Here is a 15,000-nt window from a genome sequence, read left to right as displayed (position 1 = left end):
GCCCCTGCGACCCGACCTCAGACAAGCGGAAGAAGATGGATATATATATATATATATATATATATATATATATATATATATATATATATATATATATATATATATATATATATATATATATATATATATATATATATATATATATATATATACATACATACATACATATATATATATATATATATATATATATATATATATATATATATATATATAATTGTGTATATATATATATATATATATATATATATATATATATATATATATATAATTGTGTATATATATATATATATATATATATATATATATATATATATATATGTATTTGTGTGTGTGTGTGTATATCCATCCATCCATTTTCTACCGCTTATTCCCTTTGGGGTCGCGGGGGGCGCTGGAGCCTATCTCAGCTACAATCGGGCGTAAGGCGGGGTACACCCTGGACAAGTCGCCACCTCATCGCTGGGCCAACACAGATAGACAGACAACATTCACACTCACATTCACACACTAGGGCCAATTTAGTGTTGCTAATCAACCTATCCGCAGGTGCATGTCTTTGGAGGTGGGAGGAAGCCGGAGTACGGTGGTAGAGGGGTTAATGCGTCTGCCTCACAATACGAAGGTCCCGAGTAGTCGTGGGTTCAATCCCGGGCTCGGGATCTTTCTGTGTGGAGTTTGCATGTTCTCCCCGTGACTGTGTGACGCATATATATATATACATATACATATACATATATATGTGTATATGTGTATATATACATATGTGTGTATATATATATATATATATACACACAAATACATGTGTATATATATACGTACATACAAAACTTTGTTTCATAGGTATGTATAATTATTAATATTATTACATTTCTCTTATTTCTTAAATTACTTTACTGTTTTTTTTTTTTTTGATATGTTATTATTTGAAAACACACAACTCTTTAAATTTTAGCAAAAATATTTGCACAAAAGTTTTACTGATCAGAAAAGAAACTCAGTGGTATCTCACATCGCTAGTAACGGTACGCAAAAAACCGAAACCGTAACCAAGTTTGACAGCAACAGGATTTAAAGAGTGTCTCTATTATAAACCATTGCTTTTTCAGTGCTCTGTTTCTGGTTGGCCCAGCGGCTGACGGGGGGCGGGGCCGACTCCTGAATTCTGACGCCAGCTTTTTTTTATTTTTTTATTTGGGAAAGAGAAAGGTGGAGAGACATATTAATCGAACACTGACTGGCGAGACAAGCACGCAATCCACGAGACAACGACACGCATCTGCACCGTGAGTGATTTAAAAAAAGACGAGTTTGGACAATTTATTGGCGTTGTCACGCGCATCGTTGACCGTCCTCGCGCCGCACCATCCTTATATTGAGTGATGCAATGTCTAATGTGCGGCACTCCGGTACATCGGTGCGCACATGTGCATTACGATGCATTTATGTCCGGTGGACGACGAGCAACATATCATTGCGGTGCATATCGGCATGGTGGGCGTGTATTGGGTGGTGGGAGCGGGAGGGGTGAGGGGGGGGGGGGGTCTTCTGCAGAGATCCATGGATTCGTGCTTCTTTGTTACAGTGATGCCGTAATCGCGATTTTTGCCCGGAAAAAAAAAAAAATCCGAAACGACCTGTGCTGACATTTAAGTGTGAGAGATGTCGTCATGTCGGCACGATGTATGAGACGACGGTTTCATCAAGGTGGGCTGGGAGGCCTTCTTATATAAAGCCTCTTTTTCCTACTGAATGCAGCCAGTAAAGAGTTCCGTCATAAGCACGGCTGTTGTTACACCGCGATATCCCTCCACGCACACAGAGGATTAGTGGATGTGAGCATTGTTCTGCCTGGGCCTAGTTCTGTCCAGCTGTCTCCTCCTGGACTAACGTTTGCTTGGGAATGTCAAAATGTGTGGGAGATGACTACTGTTTATGTTTAAAAACACCATCTTGTGTGTAGGGATGCAACCATTACGCAGTCTGACTGTGCGAGTATAGGCTGAGAAATATCACGGTGTCAAAGTTGTCGGTTACGAAACAGAAATTAATCTACGACATTCTCAATTTTTCTGCCACGCCCCCGCTCTGGGAGACATCATTTTTTTCCACACCCAAACCCCGAAGTGAATGTTTATTTATTGACAATATTTTCCAGACTAATATATAAGCCACACCCACAACATTTCTGAATAATGTTTTTCTTCCATATATTAGCCGCACAGGACCTATAAACCGCAGATATTAACGTTGCAAAATGAGTTATTATACAGAAATATTTTGTAAATGTTCATTTACATACCTTAATTGTTTCCAAATAGTGTCTTTAAGACCGCAGTAAAACGGCTGATCAAACAAACAGAAGTCATCGTCATGCACCCACTAGCTGCGCAAGCTAGCTCTCCAATCTGCTAAACAGACTCAATAACTCCACGGTGACGTTTTGGTGAGTTTACTGAGGAATTTGTGAAACTGAAACAATATAAAAAGAATGCCGTTGTAAGTTGATAATACTAACACAGACACTCGTAAACGTGTTAGCATATTAGCTAACGTTAACGGCACTAGCTTCATTACATTACGATGGCTCGTACAAATATGCATGAAAACACTCCTATAGACATCACACATGGGACGGTTTAGTAAGTAAGAGTTGTTTTAATTATATTGTAAACAATAAATACAAACGTTGCTTGGAGTGATGCATGACGAAGCTACACAAGTAGAAATGCTATGGACGGCTAGAAGACTTCTACTTTCGTGGGAAAATACTGAATGGAAGGACACAGCAGCACCTGCAGTGAGCAAAGTCGTCCAAAAAATGGCGCCATAGCACATACAATAACACACCATTTAAGTGTCTTTGTTTTTTGTTGTTGTTTTTTTAACTTTTTATATTGCGGCAGTCAGCGAAGAAAAATCCATAAATGAACCGCACCGTTTTATAAGCCGCAGGGTGCAAAGTGTATGAAAAAAGTAGTGGCTTATAGTCCGGAATTTACGGCAAATGTGTCAAGATACTTGGATAGAAATGCAATTTGGTAGTCAGAATGTCAGACAGGAACATTTGTAAAATGTTTCACTAAATTCAAAACTTGGTGACAGTAATTAAAGTAAGAATTAAGTGCACATTTTTAAAATGTGCAAACATATTGCAAATTTAAGGTAATGTAGTAAACACACTCATGAAAAACTTAATCTAGTGCACCATTTAAATCTGCATTTCCTCTTCTTTACTTTAAACAAACAACCTTGTTTACCTTTTCAGATGACAATGCTGATCCTTTTTTTTTTTGGTACAATGCGACCCCAGCTCATTGTGATTAGATAGATAGATAGATAGTACTTTATTGATTCCTTCAGGAGAGTTCCCTCAGGAAAATTAAAATTCCAGCAGCAGTGTACAGAATTGAGATCAAATTTAAAAGTAAAAAGTAAATAATGGGTGTATAAATGGAAACAAAATAGAAAAATATTACAATAGAATCAAAATAAAAAGCAACAATGAGAATAAATATATAACAGTAAAATAAGAATATAACAAGAGAAACTAGGCAGTAGTGACCATGTTATGAAATTACGTACTCAGTCCAATGTTCTCCAGTATGCACAATAAATTCACATTCAGCCAGTAGTTGCAACTTGATGCTCTGTGTAGTACAGTTGGTTTATCTTTATACGCTCATTGTATCCATTAAACCATATCCAATTGTATTTACAATCTGCAAAAATGTGAAAATACCATCCAAAATGTCACAAAATGCACAAATTCAGTCAGCCATTTTGAATTTACCACTCCAAACACCTTCAGTAATTTCCGCGGATTCTACGTCACTAGAGTAACGTTTCTGCACTCTGACCATATTATTAGATCAGTCATACTGGAAATATGCAAACATTGGAAATAGATGCGTTGTTTATCATTCACAATCCTCATGTAAGACAAGAACACATAGGCTTGGCTTTTTTATGCATTCAAAATCCTAAATAAAAGGCTAACAATTGAGTCAACAGATGGAGGGTCCTCTCATTATACTCTCTAAAAACATCCAGAAAGCGCCAACAATACTCCATTTACATGTCGTGACCTGAAATTTCACCAAATATGAGTGATATTGTTATTATAAGCGCTGACGCAGACGGACTATTTTAGCAGCGCATTGATAGCAGTGCGCTAATGCTAGCTTACGCTGCTATTGTTGACACAGTGAGCCGACGGCTGCGTCTGCTTGGTCTGAAACGTGCCGAAAGTAAATTCTAGATTACAATTCATGCATCTCTCACCTGCTAGTAGACAAATGTGACCATGGACCGACAGGCTGGTCCACTTTCTCAACCCCTGGGATGGCGAAAAAGACACAAAAAGAGACTTGTTGCAGGAATTTTTTTTAACCCTTTGTGAGGATTGTGATTCTTCATCTAAACGGGATTATGTGAGTGTCCCGTCAGTCGGCATCCCAGCGAGAGTGGAAATATTACAGTAAGTGTTTGTTTTGTTATGGTTAGTTTGTATTTTTAGCACCGAGCCATGCTGCGGATGCTAGTGTCACAATAACGCTCCATCCGTTTGGCACTCGGTTTCTAAAACTTATTGCTCATCCTCTTTGTGTTTGGGCTAAAAAATATAAGGTTCTGCATCATAATTTTCCCAAAGTAATCGTTGTTGGCTCTCACAAAGTCTGCTTGATTAGCATTGTTGTTGATGGGGAAGGGATCTGTGGTTCTTCCTCTACGTCACGGATCACGTGATTGTCTTCCTCATTATCCCTCAAAATGGCTCGGGAATCTCCATGAGATTGATACTATTTTGATCATATCTGTTTACTCGGAAGTCTTTTGGTGTCATAAATCAGATATACATGATAATAGCTTCAATATAGAGGCAACTTGTTTTTCCACTCTACTGCTACTTTAAGTGGTTTACATGCGCTGGCTGTCCGTTTAGCAAAGACTTATGTTTCTGTGCTACTTTTGTTGACAACATTGACGCATGTAAACTCAGCCATTGTAGCGTTGTTCTCTGCTTGTTGTCGATGTAGCATTCATGCTAGCGGCGCCATCAACGAGTATGTTAGTTGCTATGAGATTGTATTTTAAACTTGATGATAAGAACGTTTGTCGCTGCTATACCAACAAGTTACCTAAGTTTTATCTAAAGTTCTGTTTTCAAGCAAAATTGTCTGCCACTCCGTGTAAAAATGTGCGCGTCTTCCGGGTTACTCCTTAACTTTTTTAAGTAGTGTCAATATTGCAGTATTCTCTCATTACATTACTCCTGTTTGCACTTTTATTCCACTTTTAAATGTTTGTTTTGTAATATTATTTATGAATAATGGTATATAAAGAAATACAGACACTATTAGCTAACATTCTTTTAATGTGAAGTGTTAGCTGGGTAAGCGCAGACGCACACGGAGGAGGGAGAGGACAAGCTATGCTAGCTGTGGCGCTAAGCTAGCTTGGATGGGAAGTAGTGAAACAAGAAAAGAAAGAATGCTTTGTACATTTCAACGAGGCTAACAGGAACCGCGCTAAAGCAGAGTAACCGGCTAAGAAGTAGATTGATAAATCCGGAGAGACAACCATATCCACACAGAGTGGCAACACGTCTGTGAGCCATAGAGGTGAATGAGCAGATAGACGACACACATATATACTGTACATATATATGTATGTATATATATATATATATTACAGTTATTAGGGCTGCAACTAACGATTCATTTGATAATCGATTAATTTGTCGATTATTACTTCGATTAATCGATTAATAATCGGATAAAAGAGACAAACTACATTTCTATCCTTTCCAGTATTTTATTGAAAAAAACCCAGCATACTGGCACCATACTTATTTTGGTTATTGTTTCTCAGCTGTTTGTACATGTTGCAGTTTATAGATAAAGGTTTATAAAAAATAAATAAATAAAATAAATAAATAAATAAATTGCCTCTGCGCATGCGCATAGCATAGATCCAACGAAAATCGATGACTAAATTAATCGGCAACTGTTTTTATAATCGATTTTAATCGATTAGTTGTTGCAGCCCTAATATATATATATATATATATATATATATATATATATATATATATATATATATATATATATATATATATATATATATATATATATATATATTACAAATTATTTTTTAATTATTTTTATTTCTTTATTTATTCATTCATTTATTTTTTTTCTGTCCTGTCCAGCCGCTCAGACAAATCATATTGTTGATGTAGATCAGGGGTGTCAAAGTCAAATGGACGGAGGGCCAAATAAAAAATTTAGCTACAAGCCGAGGGCCGGACTGTTCGAATGTTCATTGAAAAATTTTTAAATGACGCATATAGTCTAGTGAACCTAATTGAACCTACTGAAAACCTAACAAATATATTCCAATATGATCAGATAAATAAAGCAATATTTTCTTATGGCTCTGTCAGTAATCTTTAATTTTCAACAGACACAAAAGACAAATTTCCTTTATATAAAAATCCCCATAACATGAACATTAAATGAAAGAAACCGGTATTCAAGGCACCATCAGTAGCCTATATTTTCTATTTTAGCAAAAGTGGGCTAAATTTACTTCAAAGAAAAAAACAATAATAGCAATTTTCTATCATCCACTCAACTGAAATATTTTTAAAATATAATTAAATTGAAATACAATAAAATAAAGTGCAAAAATCTATAAATCAAAAACAACACTTTGTTTAAGGAGAAGTAACATGCAGTGAAAACAAATATTAAACTTTAACTTTTAAACTTGAATTGAGTAAAAACTCTAAATATGTGATTGCACAGTAATGTTCACATTAAACCCCCCTCCTCCCTCCGTGGGAGGGAGGCGAGTTGGGTGCCCGAAACCCCCCGCTGGTTTCGGCCCGCCCTTGGCGCGCGTGGCACGGCGGGCTCCGCGACCCGACGGCTGGCCCTCGTGGCTTGACGGCGGGCGCGTCCCGACGGGCCGCGCGTAGGGGTCAAACGCAGAAGTCTCAGGGCCTCGTGGTGAGGGGGTGGCCTGCGGGTTTCGGCCCGCTTGACCCCCCCGCTCCGCTTGGCGCGCGCGGCACATGACGGGTTCCGCCACCGACGCTCGGGCTGCAGCCCGACGGTGGTGCGGGCCCGGCGGTGACGCGCGGTTTGGGGAAACAAAGCAGAAGTCTCAGGGCCTCGGGGCCGGGTTTCGGCCCGCCCCCTTGGCGCGCGTGGCACGGCGGGCTCCGCGACTGACGGCCGGGCTGCAGCCCTTCGGCCGGCAGGCGCGTCCCGGCGGGCCGCTCGCCCCCTTTCGGAACCTTGGACCGGCATCCGCTTGGTGCGTGTAAAAGATCTGCGGTCTGCGGGCCGGTTCTAATAATAAATCAAGATCATCCCAAGGGCCGTAAAAAACCTTCTCGCGGGCCGGATATGGCCCGCGGGCCTTGACTCTGACATATGTGATGTAGATGATCATATCTGCTGTACAGATTTACTTTACAAAAGAGAAGTGTTCGATACTTCTCCTGTTTGCTGTATTTGTATTTGACTTTATTAAATGTTGGGAATATATATATATTTTTAAACAAAACCGGTCCAATTTTAAGTAATACAGAAATGTATTAAAGCTGTATGTATAAATATATATATGTGTATATATATTTATATATATATATGTATGTATGTATGTATGTATGTATGTATGTATGTATGTATGTATGTATGTATGTATGTATGTATGTATGCATGCATGCATGCATGCATGTATGCATGTATGCATCTATCTATCTATCTATCTATCTATCTATCTATCTATCTATCTATCTATCTATCTATCTATCTATCTATCTATCTATCTATCTATCTATCTATCTATCTATCTATCTATCCATCCATCCATCCATTTTCTACCGCTTGTCCCTTTCGGGGTCGCTGTTTATATGTGTGTATATATTTATATATGTATATGTGTGTATATGTTTATATATATATATATATATATATATATATATATATATATATATATATATATATATATATATATATATATATATATATATATATATATATATATATATATATATATATATATATATATATATATATATATATATATATATATATATATATATATATATATATATATATGTATATATATATATATATATATATATATATGTATATATATATATATATATATATATATATATATATACATACATATATATATACATATATATATATATATATATATATATATATATATATATATATATATATATATATATATATATATATATGTATGTATGTATGTATGTATGTATGTATGTATGTATGTATGTATGTATGTATGTATGTATGTATGTATGTATGTATGTATGTGTGTGTGTGTGTGTGTGTGTGTGTATATATATTTATATATGTATATGTACATATGTGTATATATGTTTGTATATAGTTTGCATATATGTGTGTGTAGATATGTGTATAAATATAGGTATATATGTATATATATGTGTATGTCTATATGTGTATACATATGTATATATGTATATGTATTTTTGTGTATATATGTGCATAAGTATACATGTGTATATGTATATACATTGAGAATCTATTTTAATAATAATAATAATGTACAATATAATAACAATATACATCATAATAATAGAAAATATAATAATTATAGATGTATAAATAATTGATTCACAATTTAATTGTGAGGTGCGCAAAGACTCAAACCTCTAATAAGTTATTATTTTTTAAACAAATATTCATGACAAAGACACTTGCTGCAAACATGATGGTGCTTGGATAATCAGAGATGTAGAGACGCATGATGTTGAGATCATGGTGGATCATTTCTACCGGGGGGGATTGCTGAGATTACGTTCAATCCTTGCAGATTAACAGCCAAGCGGACAGGAAGTCAGGCGGGAGGTTTTAGAGTCCGAAACGGCCCACAATTTATGTTCCTCTTCCATCGAGCCCGACAAAGTCGTGTATCGAAGCAGGAAAAGGAATTTGGAGGACATATTTGGAGTGGGCAGCACGGTGGAAGAGGGGTTAGTGCGTCTGCCTCACAATACGAAGGTCCTGAGTAGTCCTGAGTTCAGTCCCGGGCTCGGGATCTTTCTGTGTGGAGTTTGCATGTTCTCCCCGTGACTGCGTGGGTTCCCTCCGGGTACTCTGGCTTCCTCCCACCTCCAAAGACATGCACCTGGGGATAGGTTAATTGGCAACACTAAATTGGCCCTGGTGTGTGAATGTGAGTGTGAATGTTGTCTGTCTATCTGTGTTGGCCCTGCGATGAGGTGGCGACTTGTCCAGGGTGTACCCCGCCTTCCGCCCGATTGTTGCTGAGATAGGCTCCAGCGCCCCCAGCGACCCCGAAGGGAATAAGCGGTAGAAAATGGATGGATGGATATTTGGAGTGTGAGGGGCGGGGCTTGCAGGGTTGATTGATGGGAGTCATACATGGAAACTAATTGTTCAGTCATGTCTTTTTTTTCTACGAAATAACACAATCAGCAGCTTAAAATAATTAACCATTACTCTTTTTTTTTTCAGTTCAGTCTTTGTTGAATTTAGTCTTCTGTTGTGCCCTAAAAGTTTTTATTAATGTAAGTATTTTACTTATTATGCACCAGCTGTTTGATTCTAATGAGCATCTTAGTTGTAGTTTTCATCAACACATTTGGAGGTGTTGAAACCGCCATGTAAAATCGCTAATGCTATTCAGTAGCGTGTCAATGGCAAAGCCAATTTATATTAGCATTTAGCTAGCGCATTTAAAAAAAAAGGGGAGCCATACTTTACTCACATTGGAGCGTTTTTGAGTCACTTTCTTCGCTGCATTACCGAGAGGTAGTTTGGCTGATTCCGCTCTCAGTGCTGCTGGAGTGATCGCCAAGTGCCAAAGTGTGGCTGAGTCTCCAACGTGCAACCCAGGTATCGTAAGATGGCACCTCGGCCTGGGCCAATAACACATTTTGCTGGACGATATATTGACCCACAAATTATTGCCGATAAAACATTATATTGCCATTATTTTTTTGCAAACCAATGCACATAATAATGAAAGTATACCATTTCAATGCAATTAAGTTATATTTCTCGTACGTATATTTTAACGTTGTAATTGAAATGTCAACTTTTATATACCAAGTTAAATTAAACAAAATATACTGTGACTGTAAGTACACATTTGCTCTTAAGTAAAAATCACAACCGAAAGCAATGAAGTAGGTTCTGTCACTCTTAAAAGGAGGGTGGGGGACCCTCAAATATACACAACCAAAACAATAAATAAAATGGCTCCATAAAGTTATTATGACCAAAATGATCACAGTTATAATTTTTGTCATGGTATTGCTCAATGTGCTCAAAAGGTACACACACTAAAATATTTTAAGCAAGTTGTATTTTTTTTTAATAACTTTAAATAAATACACACAATAAACTTACTTGACAAAAAATATTATTATTAAATGTGTTTATCTTTTTCTATTTTAAATTGTAAAGGGTGATCAGTTGTTTCACTTCCTGTTTATGTGACGTCACATGAGTTCACCTCCTGGTTCAATTTGTTGAGTTTATCTATAACTTTGTGCAAAAACAGCACATCCTTTATGTTTATTGTAAATAGTGTGAGTTAGTTGTTTAGATAGTAATGGGTTTGTACAAGTTTAGGTTGGGGAACAATGTTTCTTAATGGGGGAAAAACGTTAATGTCTGTTGTTTACATGCTAGCTAGCAAGCTAGCGCCAGTCCGTCCGTATTAAAGTGCACTTATGAAACACGGTGTTCCGACTTTTTTAATTTAATACGGTAAAAGTAACTATCAGGAGTTTTACAGCGGTTATAATAACTACCGTTTATTTGTAGTACAAACGCCCGCAGCCGCAGAAACCGATGCAAAAGAGTGACCGCTCTTGAATGCACACGGCGCTGGAAAACTTACCGACTTCATTTTCATTCCTCGTCGGTGTATTGATTTATCGAATATCGGGTCAGGCCTATTGGTACCTTTTGGATTTTACGGGTATCGGTGTCCAGATGACTGAGCATTTCATGGAAGCTGCTTTTATCCCATTCATGGCACCCACCTGTTCCCAATTAGCATGTTTCTATTCATTTATTCTTTGTTTTTATTCAGTCATTGGTGTAGCATAATATTGTTTTTAATATAGTTTTTAATATTGTTTTTAATATTGTTTTTAACATGGCTGTGCAGCACTTTGGAAACATTCTTGTTGTGTAAATGTGCTATATAAATAAAGTGGATTGGATTGGATTGGATTGTTCACCTGTGGGATGTTCCAAATAAGTGTTTGATGAGCATTCCTCAACTTTTTCAGTCTTTTTTGCCTCTTCTGACAGCTTTTTTAAAACATGTTGCAGACATCAAATTCCAAATGAGCTAATAATTGCAAAAAATACCAAAGTTTTCCAGTTCGAACATTAAGTAACTTGTCTTTGCAGTCTATTCGATTGAATATAGGTTGAAAAGGATTTGCAAAACATTGTTTTCTGTTTTTACTTTTGATTTACACAACATGCCAACTTCACTGGTTTTGTGTTTTATATTAATATTTGATGTCAAATATAATTAATAAGCAGGGACTCATAGAATTGATGACAAATACATTTACATACAATTACGCAGTGCTAAAATAAATAGATTTTTAATAAATTATATTATATGTTTCTGAAATAAACTGTTTAAGTGCAAAAAATTATTATTTTCATTTAAGTGCAAATAAAAATACAGCTTTAACACTTTAGTCATCATTTTTGCGCTTAAGAAAGTTCTCCAAGACTTGAGCTCCAGACTTCTTCTGTTTGTTTGATATTGTCATTACTGCCACAAGTGGTGGAAAAGTGTATTACAACTGAGCACCACTGAGGCCCATACAGCTGAGAAACAGATATTTGGCGGCCCTATGGATATGAAACACAATCATAGAAGATCTCGTTGTATACTGAAATACATTTTTTTTTTACAGAACATTGACTAGTGATGTTGCAAACAGGGAGTTATGCTACCGATTTTGATATCGATCATCCATGAGTGAGATCGGCCGATATCGATCGAATGTAATAACAGTAAAAAAAAAAAAAAAGTCTTTATTTTGAGTAGGGCTGGGTATCGTTCACATTTGAACCGATACCAGAAATTGGTGTCGATACAGGTACTCAATTTTTGTGAATAAATATACATTGTTTTTGGTAATATTGGAGGCCCTTAGAGATATTTTCGTTCACTTTTGTCTAAAAGCGCCAAATTATAATAAAATCTCATTTTTAAAAAGGAGCTGAGAAATGATAACTGCTGTCCATAAAATAGTCCGATACTGATTGGTGGCGTTCGATAGGTGTATTAATTAAATGCATACAAAATCCATCTAAAAGTTTTCAATGGAACACCTAAATATGATTTTTTTCTCATGCAAAGCTAGCAAGCTGTGTGTGTTTGACGTGTGTGTTTAACGTGTGTGTATGCAGGAATGCATCCAATGTTGTGAAAGATGACATGATTACGTAGCCCGGAGTCGCTTGGGTTCAGAGAGGGAGAGGTGGCGGATGCTGGAAGCAAAGGATTGTGGGTACAGGGATAGTTTTTAATCTCTCAGAGCTCAGCAGCTGTCTCATCTCTCTTTCTCTTTCTCTTCTCTCTCTCTCTCTCTCTCTCTCTCTCTCTCTCTCTCTCTCTCTCTCTCTCTCTCTCTCTCTCTCTCTCTCTCTCTCTCTTACAAAAGCATTTTGTTGGCCACCAGTTACATCATAACACATATTAAGAACCTTGATGTCACTAAACATTTTGTATCTTAAAAATGTAATATAACGTTGTCACGTTTTTTGATATAATTTCAAATACATTACTGTTATTTGATAAAGTTGTATTGCCTTGTTGGTATTATTATTGGTATTAGCGATAGAAACTGCTATGTTTCCTGTGACTAACATTTAATTAGGCACTGATTTTTTACATGTTTTTCATTGTAACTTTTTGTGCTTTAAGACATTTTAATGCAGGTTGCTTATTAAGAATACAATAATTTTAATAATGATAATTTATCTATAATGTGTTAATAATAATTATAAACGAAATGTGGATATTTAGTCAGAAAGTGCCCCATATTCCTTTGAGACTGCGTTTACTTAATTGCCAAGTAAACATATCGGCTTTCACACGGCACTGTCAATAAATTCATTATTAAGCCCTCGCTACTCGTTTCCAGCGTGTGCATATAGTTAACAGTATGAAGAAAAAGAAGCTCCAGTTTTTGTTGAGGATTGATGTTCCTTTTTTTGAATGATTTTCCTTCCTTAGTCTTATTTCTTGACACTTTTTCTTTCATTTATGTCTGTAATATAAACATAAAATACAAATTACAAAAGTACAACATCCATTGTGTATTTTACAGAAACAATGTCCATTGTGTATTTTGTATAAATAAAGTAGAAAGTTTAGTTTACACAATAAACTACAAATGTTTACACACATAGAAAGTACGCAATATTTACACACCAAACATTACACACACAATATGTGACTTATCGCAATTAGCGTTGTCGCCCTCTACTGGTCAAGTTTAGCGCTGCATGTATTAAACGTGGTTTGCTCGGCAGAGTTACTAAAAACAACACGACCACGAATACAAAAGACGACACAAAGTCAGAAATTTAAATACAAAACAAACTAAATATCTTTATGCACAAATGATATCTACTTAAAAATGCCTGACCAAGTTTGGTGATGAAGCTTACACGCTGGGATGTCTACCTTTGTTCCTGCTTGTCTGGATCAATGATAAATAATGATAAATGGGTTATACTTGTATAGCGCTTTTCTACCTTCAAGGTACTCAAAGCGCTTTGACAGTATTTCCACATTCACCCATTCACACACACATTCACACACTGATAGCAGGAGCTGCCATGCAAGGCGCTACCAGCAGCCATCAGGAGCAAGGGTGAAGTGTCTTGCCCAAGGACACAACGGACGTGACTAGGATGGTAGAAGGTGGGGATTGAACCCCAGTAACCAGCAACCCTCCGATTGCTGGCACAGCCACTCTACCAACTTCGCCGCGCCGTCCCAATGTGTCCGTTGCCTAAAAGGTCCGACAGGAAACAATGACTCGAGCACTTGTTCGGGGCAGAACATTCATACTTTGTAGTCCGGTCGTTGTTAAAAGTCAGATTTTTGCCATTTATTTAGATTTTTTTTCCAGGGTTGAATCAGTAGTCTTGTCCTCACCCCACTGCTGCTTCATCCTGACACATACCTCGTTGTTGGGCCCTGCGGGTCGGCTGGAGTACTGCGTACATGATCAACACTTATTTGAACACTTACTTTAAGCCTATTTGGGTGATGTTTGTCGGGCCAAATGAAAAGCTTTGGCGGCCCGGATATGGCCCGCTTTCCGCCAGTTGAATAGCCCTGTAATATAGTATATAATGTATATATAATGTGTGTATTTATATGGATATGTGTGTGTGTGTATATGTACACATATATATATATATATATATATATATGTATGTATATATATATATATATATATATATATATATATATATATATATATATATATATATATATATATATATATATATATATATATATACATATATATATATATATATATATATACATATATATATATATATATATATTAGGGCTGTGAATCTTTGGGTGTCCCACGATTCGATTCAATATCGATTCTTGGGGTCACGATTTGATTCAAAATCGATTTTTTTTTCAATTCAACACGGTTCTCGATTCAAAACGATATTTTCCCGATTCAAAGCGATTCTCTATTCATTCAATACATAGGATTTTAGCAGGATCTACCCCAGTCTGCTGACATGCAAGCAGAGTAGTAGATTTTTGTAAAAAGCTTTTATAATTGTAAAGGACAATGTTTTATCAACTGATTGCAATAATGTAAATTTGTTTTAACTATTAAATGAACCAAAAATATGACTTATTTTATCTTTGTGA

General features: G+C 36.3%; 1 protein-coding gene across 4 annotated transcripts in view; it reads left to right on the top strand.

The window, feature by feature from the left end:
* The first annotated feature begins 1,128 nt into the window (after positions 1 to 1,128).
* The window catches only part of LOC133664970 (microtubule-associated protein 4-like), a 183,386-nt gene continuing 169,514 nt past the window's right edge, over positions 1,129 to 15,000 (top strand). For all 4 annotated transcript variants that reach the window (XM_062070071.1, XM_062070069.1, XM_062070073.1 and 1 more), the window contains exon 1: positions 1,129 to 1,286. The gene's annotated coding sequence lies outside the window, so the exon portion shown is untranslated. The remainder of the gene's footprint in view (positions 1,287 to 15,000) is intronic.

The sequence above is a fragment of the Entelurus aequoreus genome, linkage group LG14, assembly GCF_033978785.1.
Source record: "Entelurus aequoreus isolate RoL-2023_Sb linkage group LG14, RoL_Eaeq_v1.1, whole genome shotgun sequence".
Classification (NCBI taxonomy): Eukaryota; Metazoa; Chordata; class Actinopteri; order Syngnathiformes; family Syngnathidae; genus Entelurus; species Entelurus aequoreus.
The sequence above is the reverse complement of the archived record's forward strand: the minus strand, read 5'-3'. Positions and strand labels throughout refer to the sequence as shown.